At 43.6% G+C, this 22,960-nt stretch overlaps 1 protein-coding gene across 2 annotated transcripts in view; it reads right to left on the reverse strand.

Moving 5' to 3' along the window:
- Positions 1-20,756, reverse strand: part of ADRA1A (adrenoceptor alpha 1A) — a 228,587-nt gene extending 207,831 nt beyond the window's left edge. For both annotated transcript variants that reach the window (XM_075342895.1, XM_075342896.1), the window contains exon 1: positions 20,647-20,756. The gene's annotated coding sequence lies outside the window, so the exon portion shown is untranslated. The remainder of the gene's footprint in view (positions 1-20,646) is intronic.
- Positions 20,757-22,960: the final 2,204 nt, after the last annotated feature.

Genomic DNA, 22,960 nt, shown 5'->3' on the forward strand with positions numbered 1-22,960 from the left:
CCAGGTTACTTGGGTGGGAGAGAGCGGAAACCGTAACCGTAAACCGTTGCAACGTTAAAGTAAATGTGCCTCCCGTCTTGGGAAGATTTATTAAAAATGTCATATGTTATGTTTAACCCTGTTATCCCCTTTTTCAGAAAAATAAAACCGGTGTAGGACGGCAGCCCGCGGACGGTCTGCATTTTGCTAAGGGGGAATGTGTCGCCCTGGGCAAGCCAGGGGTCACAGGTCACAACACCACCACACCCCACACTCCAGGTAGGCACATCACAGCTAAACTACAAATCCTTGTTGCCTTCCTCCAGAGGCTGATGATTCACACCAGGGGGTGGGCCAGGCGGTTGGCTCCGCCCACCAAGGATATCACAGCTCTGGAGGCGGGAAGTACCAGGCAGTACAGTCAGGGAGGAGGAAGTAGAAGGAGTGAAGAGTAGCCCGGGGAGGGCAAGAGTGAACAGGAGTCCAGGAGGGACGAGCTTGAGTGAACAACAGAGAAGTGAAAGTGAAGGAAGGAAAAGTGGTAAAGGAGGAGAGCAAGAAGCGGTGACAGAGCAGAGAGTGTGCAAAGCCTGAAGGGTCCAGCTTTGTGGAGGGCCAGAACAGCAAGGTCAGCGACGGCGGTGACTGTCTGGAGGGGGACCGTTTGGAAGTTCCTGGAAGGACCCCGTTGACTGTGTGCCCGGTGGTCTGGAGCAGTGTTCCGAAGGACAGTCAGCACCAGGGCAGGGGCCTCTCGGACCCCGGTAAGGCTAGGAGTCGCCAAATTTGCCGAATCCGTCAGTGAAGGGGACGTAGATCCCCCAGCAACCAAGTCCCGATTGACGGCAACAGCCCAACCTGAAGCAGAGAGACATCGCCACCGCCAAGGCACCAGTTTCTCAGGGCCAGCGCCTGCGGGCAAAGTGTAGAGCTCCTCCGGCCCAGATTGCAGTCGGGGAGCGGGTAACCGGAGGGAATCCACCGCTACCATCAGTCAAACATAGGTGCAAGGAAGAGGGACATCACCGTCAACTACCGGGAGTGCAGGTGCATCCGTCTGTGGGACCGTCCTACCAGCCGTTTGGTTTACCGTACAAACTGTGTCCAAGTCTCAGGCTGAGTGAGTACCACAGTGCCGCAAGGCACAGCGCTGCCCCCGCGTCCCTGCGCCCACCAGGCCCCGCACCTCACCACCCATCACCGGGCCCCGGGATCACCAACCCCTACCCACGGAGGGGCAACACAACACCTGGCTGCTCCCCATCACCATCCCCGGGATCCCCACCCAGAGCAGCGGTGGTGCAATCACCACAACCGTGGGTGGCGTCACGAACTATAACAATCCCCGCACCCACAAATCCCCTTTCACTCACGGGCGAGGAGTGTCGCTCGAGGAACCCCGGGATCCGGCCCACAGCTCGAGCCACCACTGAGCAGCTGCCGGACCCGAGCAGAAGGGGTGAGCGTAGTGTGCCGACACCCTCCTCCCCGCCCGCGACAACTATACCCCCAGCCCCCTCCAGTGATGTATCTGCCTCCAGTGTCTCCTGTGATGTATATACAGCAGTCCCAGCATCTCCTATGTGATGTATAAACAGCAGTCCCAGCATCTCCTATGTGATGTATATGCCCCCAGCATCTCCTATGTGATGTATCTGCCCTCAGTGTCTCCTATGATGTATATACAGCAGTCCCAGCGTCTCATGTGTGATGTATGTGACACGCCCAGCACAAGGGCTAGGGGCTACTCGTTACCGGGCCGGACTAGACCGGTGATGTTGCGGTAGCGTGGCCCGGTTCCGTGACCGTGGCGGTGTCTTTTGATAATAAAGGGATGGTAATTGTGATGATGGGAGTTATAGTTAAGAGTGTAAATTTGTGATGCCACCTGTGGTACTGCGGCTATGTGTGCGCTGTGTATTCCCCCGGGCAGATGTTTATGGCGCAGCTGAGGTGATATTGCTCCCCACAGGTAGAGCTTGAGGCCCGGGGATTATGAGAGGGAGCGGGAAGGACGTAGATGACACTGGGGGTTGCAGTCAAAGTCTTTACTCATGGTACCAGTTCCACAGGTGTACAGTAAGCTGGTAATCACCCGAGGTATGCTGGGATCCACCGTGATGGGCTACCGCCGATCCCAGGCAGCTAAGAGGTCAATACAGGTGCACTCCTCAGATGTGCCTTTCCTGACCGTCTCTACTGCGCTGACTCTCACCTTCCTGTCCTGCACATCCGCACACAGTGCCCTGAGCCAGGGGCTGCGGACCTTCAACGGCTTTTCTGCCTGCTTGGACCCCTGATCCTCTGTGGACCCCTTCCAGCAGATTCGTGTGATGATTTTTGGCCCTGGATGCTTATAGCCATCCAGGCCCCCGGTGATTCTAAAGAGAAGACAGTCTTCTTTTAGTCTAGGGACCGGGTCACCGTTTTTGCGGCCAGATCCTTCTACCCGGTGTTCTGTGGTGCAAGCCCATGGGTAATTCCCGCACTCCCGTGTCTCTAGGATCCCCTTCTTCTGTGCCACCCGGGTCGAGCAGGTCCCCCGGGTCTCTACGCTCCTGTTGCCTCCTCACCACACCACTAACTGACACTGTCAACTGTAAACTCAGCTCCGCCCACTCACCTCAGACACCTCCCCTACTAAGCTCAACCCCCAGACCAGCTTTGGGGACGGTGATAGCCACTATACAAGTTCAGCTGCACTAGGCCCTAACCACGGTTTAGTGGAGTGTTGTCATGAGTCTGTGTGCGTGTGTCATGTGAACCAGTGGATGACCCCTTCCTTCCCCTGTGATGGGATACCACACCTCTGTATGAGGTGCAGCACCTCTGTGACGACAGAATCCTCAGGCGTGCCACACTTTTGCCTCCAGCGTCTCCTGTGATGTATATTCAGTGTCTGTTATGTGATGTATACGGTTTACCAATCTTATCACAGAGAGTTGTCTGCGCTCCAGACCCAGACAAACCTGAAAAAGCAGTTGTGAGAAGCAACATGATTAGTATCACCAAAAATCACAGCGGCACCAAAGAGAATCAGCTCCAACCACGGGTACGGGTGAGTTAATTAATTGTTTGACCAAATATAGCAGGGTCATTTTCCCATTGATAATTTTGTGCAACCCCCGAAGGGTGGTAGAAATTTCCAAATGGTTCCCGGCAGAAAAAAAGGTTCCCCATCCCTAATCTAAAGTAAAATCTAACAATTAGCCATTGCTGCCAAGGTTATGTGCCAGTTGTTCTTCACTCTTTGGGGGTAAAATTGGTTCAGGAGTTATGGCACATAGCTTGGTTAACCTTGTTCAGTAACGGCAAAACCACCCAGTGTCTGGATCAAAGTCTTGGGCACAATGGTTATTCTTTATATAAAGTGTGGCATGCACTCAGGCGAGGAGTCTGTGCACAGGGGAAGGCATCAGCCTTAGACGTCAGAATCCCAGCACAATAATGCAGATGCCAAGCTTTTATGATGCTTGAATGTGTTTAATAGTTCCGGTGGTGAATAGACTGATAATATTCCAACGTTTCAAAAAAGGTGTTTTTCAAGGAAACAGTAGAGAAAAAACGGAAAGAATAAACAAAAGGAGAACATTGGTAAATTGTCACCGGTAAAAGTGGTGTGCACGATGGATAATCTAACACTGCTGCAGGTTTTGGTGCAGTCTTTTGAGTCAAAGACAAAAGTGAATGCATCAAAAAGCTGAAACTTAAGTCTTTCCTTTGTATTTCAGCACTGCAGCATATTCTAAAAAACTGTCTGTGCATGTGCGTGCGTGTCCACTTGTGTGTGTGTGTGTGTATGTGTGCGTGTATGTATGTGTTGTGTGTGTGTGTGTGTGTCCACTTGTGTGTGTATGTGTGTATGTGTGCGTGTATATGCGTGTATGTATGTGTTGTGTGTGTGTGTATGTGTGCGTGTATATGCGTGTATGTATGTGTTGTGTGTGTGTGTGCACGTGCATGGGTATGTATGTAAGTATACGTGTGTATGTATATGTATGTATGTGTGTGTGAGGAACAGACAATATAAATGAAGGCTGTAATGCATGCCACTTTTGCACACACAAAAAAAATAGTGACTATTTTTATTTTGCACCACTCTTGCCAATTAAAAAGTGGACATGCTTAGCTATGTAAATGATGTTTAAGCCAGATTCATGGATTGTGCCTTTGTAAAAAAAAATCCCCAAAGACATCCGTTTTCATATGTACCGGAGACACAGACATAAGCAGACCCAATAAAATGAATGGGTTTGCGCACACATCCATTTTTCACAAGGACCGTGTGTCTGCATATAGCACACGCGTGTCCGTGTGTTTCGCATGGAGACAAGTCAATTTTTTTTCGGCAGCACTGATGTCACACGCTGCACACTGATGTGATCCATGTGACATGTACTGGAGAAAACACGTCTTTAAAATAAAAGGATATTCTGTAGTCACCTGTCTTCAGCGCTGCTGTCTTCAGCGCTGACGTCTCTTGCTTCCAGGCCCGCTCATTATGCTCATGAGTTTTCACTGCACCGCGGACCTGGAAGCAGCAGTGCCGGAAACAGCAGCGCCGAGAACAGGTGAGTAAAATGTTCCTGCTCTCTGTGTGCTACCCATGATAGCACACATGTGCCAAAATCACGGCGCACACAGATGGACCATACGCACCTTCAACACGCCCGCGCAAAGCACAAACGTGTTTCACGAATGTGTGAAGGGGGCCTTAGACAGAATTGTTACATCTAACAATGCACCACGTTTATCAAACATTGTTTGACACTTAAAAAGGTTGTGAAAATAAGAGCAATGCAGCCATAAGTAAAACTGACCTGAAAATTTCCCTCTTGATAAACCCACCATCTGTGTGTGAAACTCCTCCAATAAAGTACATGATACAGTATAGTGTGATTTTTGTTTCCCTCTGTTGGATTGATATGAGATTACATGTGATCCAGATAATAATGAATCACTAGACAAAAGTGAGTGTAGTATCTATGGTTTGGGATGAGTGCTCACATTGAATACTTATGATTAGGGACGGGCAGACCTATGGATGCTCGGGTTTGCTAAGTTCGGATGAACTTTAGTTGACAATTTGATTTTGTACCCAGACCTCGAGCTCTATAGAAGTCAATAGGGACACTAACTTTTGTGCTGTAAAATGGTCCACCACACTTCCTCATTCACCAATTTATTAATATAAAAAATACTTGAAATTCTGATGTAATCTAATGGAGTAATGTCCTATGACATCCATCAAATCCTATGGAGCCTTGTTCTGAGAACAAGGCTCCACACGTCACTTGTGGTCAGCACCAGGCATGAAATTTCTCACGAGGCTCCATAGGTTGGAGTAATTTCCAGTCAGCAGCAGGCACAGAATTTCTCATGGGCATGAGAAAGTCCATGCCTGCCGCTGACCCCGAATGACCTATGTAGGCATCATAGGATTCAATGGACATCGTGGAACATTACATTATAGGATAACATCGAAACTTCAAGCATTTTTTGGAATTAATAAATTTGTGAATGAGGTAGTATGGGGAGGAGCCTTTATTGAACTAAACTATTTTTTCCTCTGTGTGTGTTTTTACTTTACACTTAATAGGTTGGTAATCGGGGTGTCTGATAGACGCCTCTCCATTATTAACCCCTGGGCTTGATGCCAGCTGACATCAACCACAACAGTATTAGCCCAATTGGCACCACACTTGGGGGTACTTTACACGCTGCGACATCTCTAGCATTTGCTAGCGATGTCGAGCGCGATTGCACCCGCCCCTGTCGCACGGCCGATATGTGTTGATCGCTGCCGTAGCGAACATTATCGCTACGGCAGCGTCACATGCACATTCCTGCTCTGCGACGTCGCTGTGACCGGCGAACCGCCTCCTTTCTAAGGGGGTAGTTCGTTCAGCGTCACAGCAGTGTCACTGAACCGCCGCCCAATAGAAAAGGAGGGGAGGAGATGAGCGTCCGGAACATGCCGCTCACCTCCTTCCTTCCTCCTTTTCCGGTGGACGGAGGTATGGAGATGTTTGTCGTTCCAGCGGCGTCACACATAGCGATGTGTGCTGCCGCAGGAACAACAAATAACATCGTACCTCCAGCAGCACCGATATAATGGAAATGAACGACGTGTCAACGAGCAACGATTTTGCATGTTTTTGCGCTCGTTTATCGACGCTCATTTGTGTTACACGCTGCGATGTCGCTACCAGTGCCGGATTTGCGTCACTAATGACGTGACCCCGATGATATATCGGCAGCGATGTCTCAGCATGTAAAGTACCCCTTAGGCAATCTAATCTAATGGATGCACCACTTCTGGGGCAGCTGCATGCTGCTATTTTTAGGCTGGGGAATGCCAATTAACCATGGCCCTTCCCAGCCTAATATTCCAGCCTGCAGTTAGTTGTCTGCTTTACCTTGGCTGGTTATTAAAAATGAAAGGGACCACCACACAGTTTTTTCTATTATTATTATTATTTTTTATTTATTAGTTAAACAAGGCTAGCCCCATGGAAAACAATAAAGGGTGCAAGTGTACAAGATGTACAGTACAGACCAAAAGTTTGGACACACCTTCTCATTCAAAGAGTTTTCTTTATTTTCATGACTCTCAAAATTGTACATTCACATTGAAGGCATCAAAACTATGAATTAACACATGTGGAATGAAATACTTAACAAAATAGTGTGAAACAACTGAAAATATGTCTTATATTCTAGGTTCTTCAAAGTAGCAACCTTTTGCTTTGATTACTGCTTTGCACACTCTTGGCATTCTCTTGATGAGCTTCAAGAGGTAGTCACCCGAAATGGATTTCACTTCACAGGTGTGCCCTGTCAGTTTTAATAAGTGGGATTTCTTGCCTTATAAATGGGGTTGCGACCATCAGTTGTGTTGTGCAGAAGTCTGGTGAATACACAGGTGATAGTCCTACTGAATAGACTGTTAGAATTTGTATTATGGCAAGAAAAAAACAGCTAAGTAAAGAAAAACGAGTGGCCATCATTACTTTAAGAAATGAAGCTCAGTCTGAAAAATTGGGAAAACTTTGAAAGTGTCCCCAAGTGCAGTGGCAAAAACCAGCAACCGCTACAAAGAAACTGGCTCATATGAGGACCGCCCCAGGAAATGAAGTCCAAGAGTCACCTCTGCTGCGGAGGATAAGTTTATCTGAGTCACCAGCCTCAGAAATCGCAGGTTAACAGCAGCTCAGATTAGAGACCAGGTCAATGCCACACAGTTCTAGCAGCAGACACATCTCTAGAACAACTGTTAAGAGGAGACTTTGTGCAGCAGGCCTTCATGGTAAAATAGCTGCTAGGAAACCACTGCTAAGGACAGGCAACAAGCAGAAGAGACTTGTTTGGGCTAAAGAACACAAGGAATGGACATTAGACCAGTGGAAATCTGTGCTTTGGTCTGATGAGTCCAAATTTGAGATTTTTGTATCCAACCACTGTGTCTTTGTGCGACACAGAAAAGGTGAACGGATGGACTCTACATGCCTGGTTCCCACCGTGAAGCTTGGAGGAGGAGGTGTGATGGTGTGGGGGTGCTTTGCTGGTGACACTGTTGGGGATTTATTCAAAATTGAAGGCATACAGAACCAGCATGGCTAGGGCTGTGGAGTCGGTAAGCCAAACCTTCGACTCCGACTCCGACTCCTCAAATTCTCTTGCACCGACTCCGACTCCGACTCCGACTCCGGCTCCGACTCCGGCTCCGGCTCCTACATATATTGCTTAGTTAGGTGAAAAATTTATTGTAGTACATGAATATGTGTATGTGAACATCAGACATTTAATAATTTTTATGATACGATAATCAAGATATTTGGATAGAACATAAAATATATTTATTGGAATACAACTTTAGAACACAAAAAACTGTAATAAATTGTAAATATGTAATACACTATGTAATATACAGTAGATTACATATATATCTTGTGTGTGTATATACACTGTGTGTATATATATATATATATATATATATATATATATATATATATATATATATATATATATATATATATTACATATTTACAATTTATTAGTTTTTTGTGTTCTAAAGTTGTATTCCAATAAATATTTTATGTTCTATCCAAATATCTTGATTATTGTATCATAAAAACAATTAAATGTCTGATGTTCACATTGTACTACAATAAATTTTTCACTTAAATATAAGCATTATACTAAATGTTATTATTTAGTAAAATATTCAGCACATTCTGCATTGCACTCCTGTCCCCAATTTATTATATATTTTAGGAGTCGGAGTCGGTGCATTTTATACCGACTCCGACTCCGACTCCACCAAAATGAGCTCCGACTCCGACTCCACGACTCCGACTCCGACTCCACAGCCCTGGCTACCACAGCATCTTGCAGCGATGTGCTATTCCATCCGGTTTGCGTTTAGTTGGACCATTATTTATTTTTCAACAGGACAATGACCCCAAACACACCTCCAGGCTGTGTAAGGGCTATTTGACTAAGAAGGAGAGTGATGGGATGCTACGCCAGATGGCCTGGCCTCCACAGTCACCAGACCTGAACCCAATCGAGATGGTTTAGGGTGAGCTGGACCGCAGAGTGAAGGCAAGAGGGCAAACAAGTGCTAAGCATCTCTGGGAACTCCTTCAAGACTGTTGGAAAACCATTTCTGGTGACTACATCTTGAAGCTCATCAAGAGAATGCCAAGAATGTGCAAAGTAGTAATGAAAGCAAAAGGTGGCTATTTTGAAGAACCTAGAATATAAGACATTTTTTCAGTTGTTTCACATTTTTTTGTTAAGTATTTCATTCCACATGTGTTAATTTATAGCTTTGATGCCTTCAATGTGAATCTACAAATTTCAGAGTCATGAAAATAAAAAAAAATCTTTGAATGAGAAGGTGTGTCCAAACATTTGGTCTGTACTGTAGGCGGGGGGAGAGAAATGTACTTTGCTTTTGTCATCTTCCAGAGGACAATGTGTACTGAGCATCACGTCTTCGGATCCTATATAGACCCAATGGCGCGATGCGGATGGCCAATCATAGTCATGGTTGCCACTTGGCATGGTTGTGATGGCCGAGGAAGTGTCCACAGATGAAAGGCTTGTTAATTTGCTGTGCTGCAGTCTTTCAACAAACTTTATTTAGCATGTGAACAAAATCTGAACTCAGAACTCGACCACGGACTTCCATGCAAAGTCAGTGTTCGAGTACCAGAGACTAGGTGTCTCATACAGACCCCGAACTTTACAGTTTAGGTTCACTCATCCCTAGTTGTGAATCCTAAATCACCAAATATTAACATTAAATATTGCTACTTCCAATAGGTGGCACTAGAGTTCGTCTCCTTCCTCCCTGAAGGTACAATATGCATATTTCCCAGAGGAGCTTTGTAGCTATAATGCGGGCTTTACACGAGACGAGCTATCGTGCAATGCATCGTCGCGGTCACGGTTTTCGTGACTCACATCCGGCATCGTTCACAACATCGTCTCGTGTGACACCTCCGAGTGACGCAGTATTGCTCACAAATCGTGAGTCGTGTACTCGTCGCTCAGTTTTAAAAAATTGTTTAATTAAAATGGCGCTGGTTGTTCATCGTACCCGGGGTAGCACACATTGCTTCGTGTGACACCCCGGGAATGATGAACACTGCTTACCTGCGTCCCGCTGCTCCCGCCGGCAATGCGGAAGGAAGGAGGTAGACGGGATGTTTACGCCCCGCTCATCTCCACCCCTCCGCTTCTATTAGCCGGCGGCTGTTTGACGTCGCTGTGACGCCGAACGTCCCTCCCCCTTTAGGAAGAGGATGTTCGCTGCCCACAGGGAGGTCACTCAGCAGGTAAGTACGTGTGACGGGCGTTTCACGACTTTGTGCGACACGGGCAGCGATTTGCCCGTGACACACAAACGACGGGGGCGGGTACGATCGATCGTGAAATCGCACAATCGGTCGTCTCATGTAAAGCAGGCATAAGACTCCTCACTGGCAGCCAGATTGGTCTGTAAGTCTCCGCAAGGAGAAACCTTTTCCCCTTATACCCCATTATAGCTTCTCATACAGCCATATCAGATCCCATACTTTTCAATGACGAGGGGCAATCACCCCGAAACACTGTTTCTGCAAATTGAGGTTCTGATTTGGCATAAATCTTTAGTCATATGATAAGGCTCAGTAAAGGGTCACTTGACTCTTAGGATTACTACCTTCAGTAGGTGGCACTAAAGTTTGTCTCCTTCCTCCCTGAAGAGACAATTTGCAAATATTAACACTAAATTCACCATGATGGATAATTGCATGTAGGAGAACCAGAACTGCATGATGGCCATTGTAGTGCACAGTATAATACTGGGTAACAGGCTGTGTGATGGGGATCATGGTTTGGTGCACAGGAGAAGAGTGATCATCTCTTCTATAAAAAGATTGGTATTTTTAGGAGCTGCTGAGACATCTTTCATTTCTATTAGCAGCACCTCATCTACATTTTGGGTGACCTTGCAGTATTTATACCCATTAATCCCAATGTGTCGTGAATCGGCGTCATTGTAGAAAGGCATAGTACGAGCGTTGCATAGTGAAAGCTCATGTAATACTTTACACATTGCATCTGCAGTGTCAAATGGGTTCCGGTCAAATTTCACAGCACAGTAAAGAAATTGATTCTCATCTACATGACTCATCTGACTATTTTCATCCCATTACAATTGGAAGTCGCCATCTCATGGTTTTTATTATACTAGCCATCAATGAAGTGGTCATTTTGTACTGTTCATCAAAAACAAGCTTTACAATTCTTTTCTTCTCTTTTTTTAATATTTCCAACATGTTTTTAGGCCAAATATCTATCCTGGATTTATTTATATAGCTTTATAGTGGTTGTAGCTTTTCTAATTCAGAGCCCCACAGGCTCTACAGAGACAAAAATCTAAAAGTTAGAATTCTGCTGCCCACAGCCGCCACTAGGGGGAGCCGGCTGCAAAAATGAATATACAGGTTCCAGAAGACATGGAGCTGCATGATTTGGGCCACTATTTTAATTCTAGAGGACAATACACATTAATAACCACTCCTATAAGGGAATGGAAGCAATTTTTGTTACTATTCAACGGATAAATTAGTTTTATTCATCCAGCTCCTTGGTTTGTTACAAAATATCAGTCTCGGTCATAGTCTCTTTCCCTGTAGTATAGGACTGAACAGCTCTTAGCACAGAGATCCCCCACAAGTGGCGTTCCAGCTGTTGCAGGCCATCAGCCCATGCTGGGAGTTGTAGTCTGCAATAACGTGACAGCTCCATGTTAGAGATGAGTGTCATAAAGGATGGTCTAAATTCAATGTTATTGAGATTTCAAAAATGATGACAAAATTAAATACAAAATATATTAGAAATATACAGAACTTAAATATAGCTATTTTTTTACTTTACTCCTGGTTGTACGCAAGCGATGTTAAGACTATAATGCAGGTCTGGGATATATCTTCAGCTCTTAGTTCTGCAGGATCATTGGTTCTCATAATGGAGATCCAGGGAAAAGTATGGAGTTTTCTAGGCAATGCTCCATGAGAAAAAGATATGTAGATGATATCTCTTAAAGGGAATCTTTCAGCAGGTTTTTGCTACCTTAACTGAGAGCAGCAAAGCGATCCAGACTCTAACACTGTATCACTTAGATTACTGGATGGAGCCATTCTGACACAATCAGAGTTTTTAGATTTAGTCATGTAGCTGAGCTGAGAGCTGTCCCTTGACAGTGAGGTGTCCATCACAGGAGGGGCATGCCAGACTGCAGTCAGCATGACTTTGCAGTCCAAGCAATGATAAGGGTCCTGCTGCTCAAACAAAGATAGCAAATAAACATATATATATATATATATATATATATATATATATACATATATATATATATATATATATATATAAAGTAGCCACCTTTTGCTTTCATTACTACTTTGCACACTCTTGGCATTCTCTTGATGAGTTTCAAGAGGTAGTCACCGGAAATGGTTTTCCCACAGTCTTGAAGGAGTTCCCAGAGATGCTTAGCACTTGTTGGCCCTTTTGCCTTCACTCTGCGGTCCAGCTCACCCCAAACCATCTCGATTGGGTTCAGGTCTGGTGACTGTGGATCATCACTCCTCCTCCTCCATGCTTCACGGTGGGAACCAGCCATGTAGAGTCCATCCGTTCACCTTTTCTACAAAGACACGGTGGTTGGATCCAAAGTTCTCAAATTTGGACTCATCAGACCAAAGCACAGATTTCCACTGGTCTAATGTCCATTCCTTGTGTTCTTTAGCCCAAACAAGTCTTTTGTGCTTGTTAACCAAACGAAAAAAGTCCCAGTGACCAATCACCAATAAACAAGGTAGTTGGGAGGACCACTGGTAAAGAAAAGACCAAAAAAAAGTTCTTAGTGAAATACAAAATAGTTTTATTTATAATATGCGTAACATACGGACAGACAGTGGTGGCGATCCAGATGGAAAAATCGCCAGACACAGAATTGCACAAAACTATTTTGTATTTCACTAAGAACTTGTTTTTGGTCTTTTCTTTACCAGTGGTCCTCCCAACTACCTTGTTTATTGGTGATTGGTCACTGGGACTTTTTTGGTTTGGTTGCTTTAAATTCAGACCTTCCCTATAAGGGAAGTTGTAGGTTTAAAGTCTCTTCTGCTTGTTGCCTGTCCTTATCAGTGGTTTCCTAGCAGCTATTTTACCATGAAGACCTGCTGCACAAAGTCTCCTCTTAACAGTTGTTCTAGAGATGAGAAGGTGTGTCCAAACTTTTGGTCTGTACTGTATATATATATATATTTCTTCACTAGATTTACAAAAATAAATAAAATAAATAAAAAGATAAAAAAAAGCTTTGTGTATACTTTTATAGGGAATCTGTCAGCAGGTTTTTGCTACCCTATCTGAGAGCAGTATACTGAATTAAAAGAGACTCTGAATCCAATGATGCATCACTTAGATTACTGAGTGCAGTGGTTCTGACACAATCAGAGCTTTTAGATTTAGCCATACAGCAGAGCAGAGAAAGTTGCCCTGCCCACACCAGGCTCTCTCTATACAATGTCTAAGCTGGTAATCACAGGAGGGGGTGTGCCGGACTAGCTGAACTTTAGCTGACCTAGTACACCAATGATGATTTCTTGAAGCTTAACACTAGAACTACTGGACTCGTGACACCTATCTAGAAATGCATGGTGCAAAGTAGTCAAAATGACTACCTCAGTAGTTCTAGTGTTAAACAAACATTACAGACAAACAACTGCACAAAGTGTGATAAGAGACATCACTGAAATCTCTGTGTTAACCCCTGCAGCATGCGGTTTTGTCACGCTCCCCGGCTCCCCGGCCACGCTCTCCGGCTCCCCTGCCACGCTCCCCGGCTCCCCTGCCACGCTCCCCTGCCTCGCTTCCCGGCTCCTCTGCCAGGCGTCCCCCGCTCCACAGCCTCCATGCCCCATCACCTGCGGTCCCCAGGCAGCCTGGTCCCCGCTCCCGGCGCCCGTCAGCAACTCTGCTCCAGCCCGGCTCTCCTGCCTCCTGTTCACCGCTCCCTGCTCTGGCTTCTGGCACCCGGGCCTCACGCATGCGCATTAAGGCGTGCGCGCGGTCATTGACCCTCTCTTAAAGGGCCAGTGTCCTCCAACAGGATATTGAAGAATCAGGTACAGGGTATATAGGGAGATCCTTCCCAAGTGGGCGGGGCCTGTTCTTCGTGTTTTGCTAAGCTAGGAGTCAGGTCTCCTTGTGTTTTGTGGTATACTTACCTATCTCTCTCCTAGAGCCGCTCCTGCCTCGCCAACCGGTTCTGACGATACCCGAACCCCGAACGGTGACGGTCTGCCATCCCGTCAGTTCATACCATCTCCGATCCCTGTGGTGACCCGTCTTCTCGCTCTGTCGGTTCCGGACTCTGCCTGACGTCATCTCGGCCTCCGAACCTGAGCTCCGTCACCCGGACTACCTTCAGTGACTCCGTGGTCCCAGGGACTTCTACACTCCTCTGAACGGACTGTCCTGCTACCTGTAGTGCTCCGGCTACCGGGCACCTTGCCCTCGGTGAGGTGTTCAGCCCAGTGGATCCACCTCCTGGGTCTGCCCGTCCACCTGGCCCTAACAGGTTTTCAGATTACATAGCAACAATCTAGTGACTGATACGCTTTAAACGGTTTTCTCAGACATAGCATCTATATACATTATGTTTCTGAAAAAGACAGTCCATTGATAACGGACTAAATCTGTCATACTGGATCCCTCCAGATCAAGCTGAGAGATATGTATGAAATACTACACAGATTAACAATTAGTCCCAGAAGACGACATTTTCTGCAGAGTTGCTACATAAACAAGTTTGATACATGACCATGACTAACCACAATTTATGCTTGGACAGCTCAGTGGCAGTCTGTGGATGTCAAGCAATACCGGGAGTGTCACATTCACAATGGGTAGAAAGTTGCAGGCTGCTGACCCCTGCAGCAGACTCCCGTTACAAGTTACCAGCTCCACTTTTTATTCTTTTATAAATAACTTATATTTAGAGAAATATAAACCTATAACATGACCTAAACTAAGCACTAAATGGAGTACGAAATAAATAGTTCCATAAACTCAACTATGTCTATATTTCATAGCTAGAATACACGGTACTAAAATGCTGATACATCTGTAATCTACTAATATAAAGTGAAGACGTCTAAGATTGCAAATCACAGATGACTGCAATGTGTGTATTATCTAGAGGTTATGGGCGATTTCATGGTTATTCTACTGTATATTAGTAGTAATACAGACCACAATATTAGAAATCATTCTGGATACAATGTCTACACGGCCAACACGTGGGAGATGAGATTGTGTTGGTAAATGTAGAGTAATGAACCAGAATAACATTAAATGGAAATGTACTCTGGACTACAGAACAGGAGAAGGACTTGCGGATTCTGATTACAAGTCAGCAGCAGCTCAATGTCAGGCAGCAGCGGCAAAAGCAAACAAGATTTTAAGGTACTGTATATTAATCCCTTCATGATGCGGCCAATTGCCATTTTTGTGCCTTCGTTTTTTTCTCTCCTTCTTTCCAAAGCCATTACTTTTCTTGTATTTTTCTATCCACATAGACGTATGACGTTTGTTGTTTTTTTTGATGAGCTGTACTTTTTAATGACACCATTCATTTTACCACATAGCGTACTGGAAAATAGGAAAAAAGTTCCAATTATGGTGAAATTGTGAAAAATAATGTAATTCTGTATTTTTTTTTGGGAGGGGGGGATTGTTTTTATGGTGTACAGTGTATGGTAAGGCTAGTTTCACACTTGCGTTGTGCGGCATCCGTAGCATTGCGTTGTGTGACGGATGTAACGGATGCGTTGCATATAGTGGCAGAACTGATGCGACGGATCCTGCAAAACAACGGAATCCGTTATAGCTTTTTTTTCAGCAATTTAATTAACTGAGCATGCGCAGTTGGGTAAAAACGGATCTGTCACAGGAATCCGTCAAATGACAGATTCCAACGGATTCCGCCACCATAGGCTTCCATTATAAAAATGACAGACACCTACAGAACCCTGCACATTGCGTTTTTTTTGACGCTCTGGGAAGCGCAGAAAAACGCTACATGCTGCGTTCTTTCCGCCTGGCGGATGCAACGCAGCGTCGACCGGCAGATGCAACACAAGGCCATCTGTCGCAATGTGTCGTCCATACAAGTCTATGGGAAGCAGAAGAATCCGTTAACGGATTCCGCTGTTTTCCAAAACGGCGGATTGAGACTGACGGAAAAAAATGCAAGTGTAAAACTAGCCTAAGGGGTACTTTGCACGCTGCGACATCACAAGCCGATGCTGCGATGTCGAGCGCGATAGTCTCCTCCCCCGTCGCAGCAGCGATATCTTGTGATTGCTGGCATAGCAAACATTATCGCTACGCCAGCTTCACATGCACTCACCTGCCCTGCGACGTCACTCTGGCCGGCGACCCGCCTCCTTCCTAAGGGGGCGGGTTGTGCGGCGTCACAGCGACATCATACGGCAGGCGGCCAATAGCAGTCGAGGGGCGGAGATGAGCAGGATGTAAACATCCCGCCCACCTCCTTCCTTCCTCATTGCAGCCGGGACGCAGGTAGGAGATGTTCCTCGCTCCTGCGGCGTTATACACAGCGATGTGTGCTGCCGCAGGAATGAGGAACAACATCATACCTGTCGCTGCACCGGCATTATGGAAATGTCGATCCCTACACCGATGATACGATAATGACGCTTTTGCGCTCGTTAATCGTATCAAAAAGGATTTGCACACTACGATATCGACTGCGGCGCCGGATGTGCGTCACTTTCGATTTGACCCCACCGACATCGCACCTGCGATGTCGTAGTGTGCAAAGCCGCCCTAAGAGTGAACTGCCAATATGATTCTCCTCATCATTATGGTTAAGGAGATACCAAACGTGTGTCAAAGGAGCTCCATAAGGACAGGCACCGATGCCTTCAGCTGTCCTAGCAATCTATCAGCACCCCGCAGCCACGTCAGTGGCGTGCGGATGGGGAACAAAATGAATCACCCCCATATCAGTGCTGTTACTGCCTCTGTCAGAGTTTGATAGTGGAACTCAACAAGTAAAAGATCACGGGCGGTACTCCATCCATCCGCTATTATTAGAAGTGGGTACTAGTTGAAACACAGCCATTATCTGCCGAGTGAGCCCACTCCATACACCCACTAATGACTTACATGTAAGGAATTAAAAGAGGAAGAAAATCCCATCCCATGATCCCTATGTATTGTTACCCCTCTATAAATCACATATAAGGTTATGTCCGGAATATGGGATCCACTTTTGGGCTCCACATTTTAAAAAGGAAAAAGAGAAGTTAGAGTAAATACAAAGGCGGCAACTAGATTGCGACATGGGATGGAAGGTCTCTCCGAGAAATGGGAGGTTGGAAAAGTTGGGCTTCTTTAGCTTAGAAAAAAAACGTGATCTAATTTACATGTATGAATAACAATCCAATACAAAAACGGGCACGTGACTTATTCTTTCCAAAGCACCAGGGCACATTCATTACTTTGGTAGTAAAGGTGACTCTGGGATATAAATAGGAAAGGGTTCTTTACAGTTAGAGCAGTCAGCCTGAGAAATACTTCACTGCAAGACGTAGCAATGGAAAATATTATATCAGCATTTATAAAGGGGCTGGATGACTTTCCCATAACAAATGACATTGTGTGTTATAAATAACCTAGCAATAGAGAATGTATAACGGGTCTAGAAAGGTGGGACTTGATTTACCTGCGTTTTTTTTGCAACTTATATAACTTTGTAAGGATGTGGATGAGAAACATGGGGGGGGGGTGTCATTATTTACTCCTTTGAGGGATAGGGGTAGAATATCAGTCACTGCAGCTTCAGGTGCTGTTATTTTATGGTCTTACTATATATATATGTTTCTATACATGGCGCAAAACTATTATAAAGTTTAAGGTAGGAAAGTAGGGTACATAAATCTGCCAGGACGTTATTTATACACATGCACAATATATATATAAGAACAAATGAGACGGCGCAATAAAAAAATGCTTGCCAGGTACAAAGACCTCCAAATAACTGATATCCAAAAGGTAAATTAATAGGATAAAAAAGGAAGGTGGCACTTAAAAAGTAAGCAACCAGTGTGGACTTTTATACCCCATGTGGCTGGCAAAATTTCGGCTGTTATACAACAACTTCCATCCCTCCCAAAAAATCAAAAAGTTGTTTATCAACGAAATAGTGCCACATGGGCTAATAAAGTCCACACTGATTATTTTTTTGAGTGCTGCCTTCCCTTTTCCATTCTATCTATCTATCCATTATCTATCTATCTATCTATCCCTCTATTTATCCCTCTATCTATCCATTATCTATCTATCTATCTATCTATCTATCTATCTATCTATCTATCCCTCTATTTATCCATCCATGTATCTATCCATCTATCCATCTATCTAACTATCTATCCCTCTATCTATCTATCTATCTATCCCTCTATCTATCTATCTATCTATCTATCTATCTATCTATCTATCCCTCTATCTATTTATCCCTCTATTTATCCCTCTATCTATCTATCTATCTATCTATCTATCTATCCATCCATCTATCTATCCCTCTATCTATCTATATATCCCTCTATCTATCTATCCATCCATCTATCTATCCCTCTATCTATCTATATATCCCTCTATCTATTTATCCCTCTATTTATCCCTCTATCTATCTATCTATCCATCCATCCATCTATCTATCCCTCTATTTATCTATCTATCTATCTATCTATCTATCTATCCCTCTATCTATCTATCTATCTAGCTATCTATCTATCCCTCTATCTATCTATCTATCTAACTATCTATCTATCTATCTATCTATCTATCTATCTATCTATCTATCTATCCCTCTATCTATCTATCTATCCCTCTATTTATCTATCTATCTATCTATCCCTCTATCTATGTATCCCTCTATCTATTTATCCCTCTATCTATTTATCCCTCTATCCATCCCTCTATCTCATTATTTCTCTATCTCTCTATCTATCTATCCATCCATCCATCCATCCATCCATCCATCTATCTATCTATCTATCTATCCCTCTATCTCATTATTTCTCTATCTATCCCTCTATCCCTCTATCTATCCATCTCTCTATCTATCTATCTATCTATCTATCCCTCTACCTATCTATCCCTCTATCTATCCCTCTATCTATCCATCTATCTATCTATCTATCTATCCATCTCTCTATCTATCTATCTATCTATCTATCTATCTATCCCTCTATCTATCTATCTATCTATCTATCTATCTATCTATCTATCTATCTATCCCTCTATCTATCCCTCTATCTATCTATCTATCTATCTATCCCTCTATCTATCCCTCTATCTATCTATCTATCTATCTATCCCTCTATCTATCCATCTCTCTATCTATCTATCTATCTATCTATCCCTCTACCTATCTATCCCTCTACCTATCTATCCCTCTATCTATCCCTCTATCTATCCATCTATCTATCTATCTATCTATCTATCTATCCATCTCTCTATCTATCCCTCTATCTATCTATCTATCTATCTATCCATCTCTCTATCTATCCCTCTATCTATCCATCTATCTATCTATCTATCTATCTATCTATCTATCTATCTATCTATCTATCTATCTATCTATCCCTCTATCTATCTATCTATCTATCTATCCCTCTATCTATCCCTCTATCTATCTATCTATCCCTCTATCTATCCCTCTATCTATCTATCTATCTATCTATCCATCTATCTGGTGTTCAAAAGAAAAACTCAGCTCTGCTTCACTGCTTTGCTTTTGTTGATAATATAAATAGAAATATTTATATATTAAATTAGCAACAAAAGCAGAGCAGTGTTACATACCGGGAGCGGAGCTGAGTTACTTCTTGAACACCTGATTAATCCAGAGGACTTTAGGGAATCCTCCAGACTTGGTGAGACGTCACAGTGGACGGAGAACACCGATACATCAGATCTTTTACGACCCAGCACTTAGCTAATAAAGCCTTTTATTAAATGATATCCTCTATTTTCCATAAAATGTTGTGTTTTGCCAAGTCCGTATTCATTATTCATCAGACTCATCACCTATAACATGACGCTGACCGCACAGGATAAAGCGGATCAGTATATTCCCACAATGGGATGTTCAGCAATCATTACAAGATCTTCTACCATGGCTTATAGTAAGGGGGTCTCCCTGATCTGTCAGATCCAGCCGGAATGGTCTCAAACTCTCAATACCCACAGTCAGCAATGCAAAACCATTAATGTTACTTATTAGTCTGAAGACACAATCTCTTCCCTCCTTGGGATCTATCATCTCTATTAAATCCTGATGCTTCAACTTTTACAATATATGAGCGGCCATCAATAGTAGGGTAATACCAGGTAGTCCGCTATTTCCATCAATCAGAGCCTAGAGGTTTCCCATTGCTGGTCTCATGTCCGCACATTACACATGGTGTCCCCAATATACACATTAACTCTTTCTGCCCTATTTCATGTCCCATCAATGACAGCTGTGATTCGCCTCTACCTGCCCATAGACAATATTTGTCTAATCTATTAATTGGATCTAATCCATTGCCATTAATTCATCATCAGACACATTTTATATTAGTTTTTTATTTTTTTGCTCGTTGCTATAATGTCTTCTATCTGACAATGTCGTGACCGATAAGCCACGGACATAACATGGGACATGCCGGACGCCGGACACTTGATGAGATGTGACGGAATAATTCACATCGTTATCAGTTTAGTTATTTGGGAGCGGACGTATAACGACTCGTTAACCCTTTAATTACATGGTAATGTCCATGATCAGATCTACAGAGGAGGATGGCAGCTGGGATAATAGAAACACAACAAGTCCATAACCCTAAGGTGAAAATATACAGAAAATAGGGAAGAAATGATAAAATTCCACAAAAATAAAAACAAAAAAAAACCAAAACAGTGAGAAATAGAATATAATAGAATATAATGCAGACACTTTCTACAAGGCTCTGACTCTTCTTGGATCAATATCTATTCTCTTAAATGTGGCAATAATGGATCACTCACCTTGTCAGCAGCCTGATGCCCGCACCCCCTGGTGCCCACTGCTGGGCATAGTCCTGTGCTGCCTGCAGGGCACACACTGCCCGCTCCTCTCACACCCGCATTATGTGAGGGCAACTTTCCCCTCTGTGCATGAAGAGGAAGAGCGCAGCTGTCTGCTACCGTACTGCACCGAGTACAGGAGCACTGCACCCGCTCTGTGCGGCCAGCCCCTGCCGGAGACGCTGGGGGGGTCTGATCTCTTTAAATGAAGGCAAGAACATTTACAGTAAGCCAAGGCAACCAGTGGCTGCTGTACAACTGTCCAATCTATGTGCATGATGCTATCTCTGTCTGATTCAATCTACAAACTCTGACACTAGAAAATCCCAACATTTCCTGCAAACTTCTTGGTAACCAGAACTGATATATGGATTTATAACCGAGAAAGAGGTGACGAGTCTCAAATAACAGCACAAAGCGGAGGCCAATAACGATAAACAGCAGGACAGGAGGCACGAATCAAAGAATACATCACTTGTATTGCAAAAAATCGAATAAAAGACAGAGAAGTTAATAATAGTAATTGTCCTAATTAATTGGTGTTGGTGAATCAAAGATAGACAAGTTTTTCTCTTTCTTTTGATTCACCAACACCAATTAATTAGGACAATTACTATTATTAACTTTTTTTGTCTTTTATTCATTTTTTTGTAATAAAAGTGACTTATTATTTGATTCATTATCTATTGATCTATCATCTATCTATCCATCTTTCTATCTATCTATTTATCCCTCTATCTATCATCTATCTATCCATCTTTCTATCTATCTATTTATCTATCATCTATCTATGTATCTATCATCTATCTCTTTATCTATTATCTATCTTTCTCTCTATTTATCTATCATCTATCTATCTATCTATCTCTTTATCTATTGTCTATCTATCTATCTATCTATTATCCATCCATCCATCCATCCATATCTATCTGTCCATCTATTATCTATCTATCTATCATGTATCATCTATCTTTCTATCTTTCTATCTTTCTATCTATCTATCTATCTATTTATATCTATCTATCTATCCCTCTATCTATCTCTCTATCTATCTATCTATATATCTATCATTCTATCTATCTATCTATCTATCTATTTATCTATCTATCATGTATCATCTATCTATCTATCTATCTATATCTATCTATCTATCCATATATCTATCTATCTATCTATCTATCTATCCATATATCTATCTATCGCTACATATTTTTTTTCTATCATGGAGTATGATTTTACCTCCCATGTATACAGACGCTGTAAGTGCACATGACGTGTTTTTCAGTTTTGCTGTTCACATGTTCAGTCTTTTGAGCTTCTTATAGGCTACTTTCACACATCAGTTTTTTGGCATCAGGCACCATCCGGCGTGTGCCTGATGCAACGGATCCGGCGCAGAATATGCAAAAACAGATGCGCCGGATCCTTTTTTTTTTTTTTTTGACGGATCCTGTATACCGGATCCGTCAAAAAATGAATGCAGCGCATATGTTTTTTTCATCCGTTTTGTCCGTTTTTTTTGCTGGATCTGTTTTTTTACAAAAAAATGGAGCATGCTCAGTTTAAAAAAAACGGCATTGCCGCATTACGCCGGATCCGCAGCTTCTATTGTAAATTACGCCATATCGCGCCGGATCTAGCGTGATGCGGTTTTTTGTCAGAGACCAAAAATGGTAGCAAGAGACGTTCCATCCGGCCGCCGCATTAGCCAATTACAACCGATCCGGCAAAAGCTGGTTGCAATGCAAGGCCATCAGGCACACTACGGCGCTAATACAAATCAATGGGGATAAATCGGATCCGGCGCCAGATCCGTTTTATCCGTTTTTTTCCGGATTGTGCCTGATGGAAAAAAACTGATGCGTGAAAGTAGCCTAACCACGTCAAGTTTCCAAAGATGCCAAGTGGTTAAATGAAGAGTCCTGCTTCCTGTTTATTCACTAGTTTATTTAATACAAGCTTGAAAAAAACTGGAGACCAAAAACGTTGCACAAAAATAAAATAAAAACAAAAACCCAATAAAACATGAGCCCACATAGCAGGTTTGTGTACAGATTTTCTGCTCACAAAATTGAATGTTTTGCCAACAAAAATGCAGCAGAAAAAAGGCTCATGTTTTTAATCGCGTTTTTCATATTTTTTTACGTTATTGAAATTGCGTGGGTTCCTGTCCTGTACCCCTGCGATCGCCACCAGGTCTCAGGTTGATGTTACTGCCGGGACGCGGCTCTCACTGCCAAGAGCGGCGTCTGCGCCACTCCTGGAAGTTTAATCC

Source organism: Anomaloglossus baeobatrachus, chromosome 4 (genome assembly GCF_048569485.1).
Source record: "Anomaloglossus baeobatrachus isolate aAnoBae1 chromosome 4, aAnoBae1.hap1, whole genome shotgun sequence".
NCBI lineage: Eukaryota > Metazoa > Chordata > Amphibia > Anura > Aromobatidae > Anomaloglossus > Anomaloglossus baeobatrachus.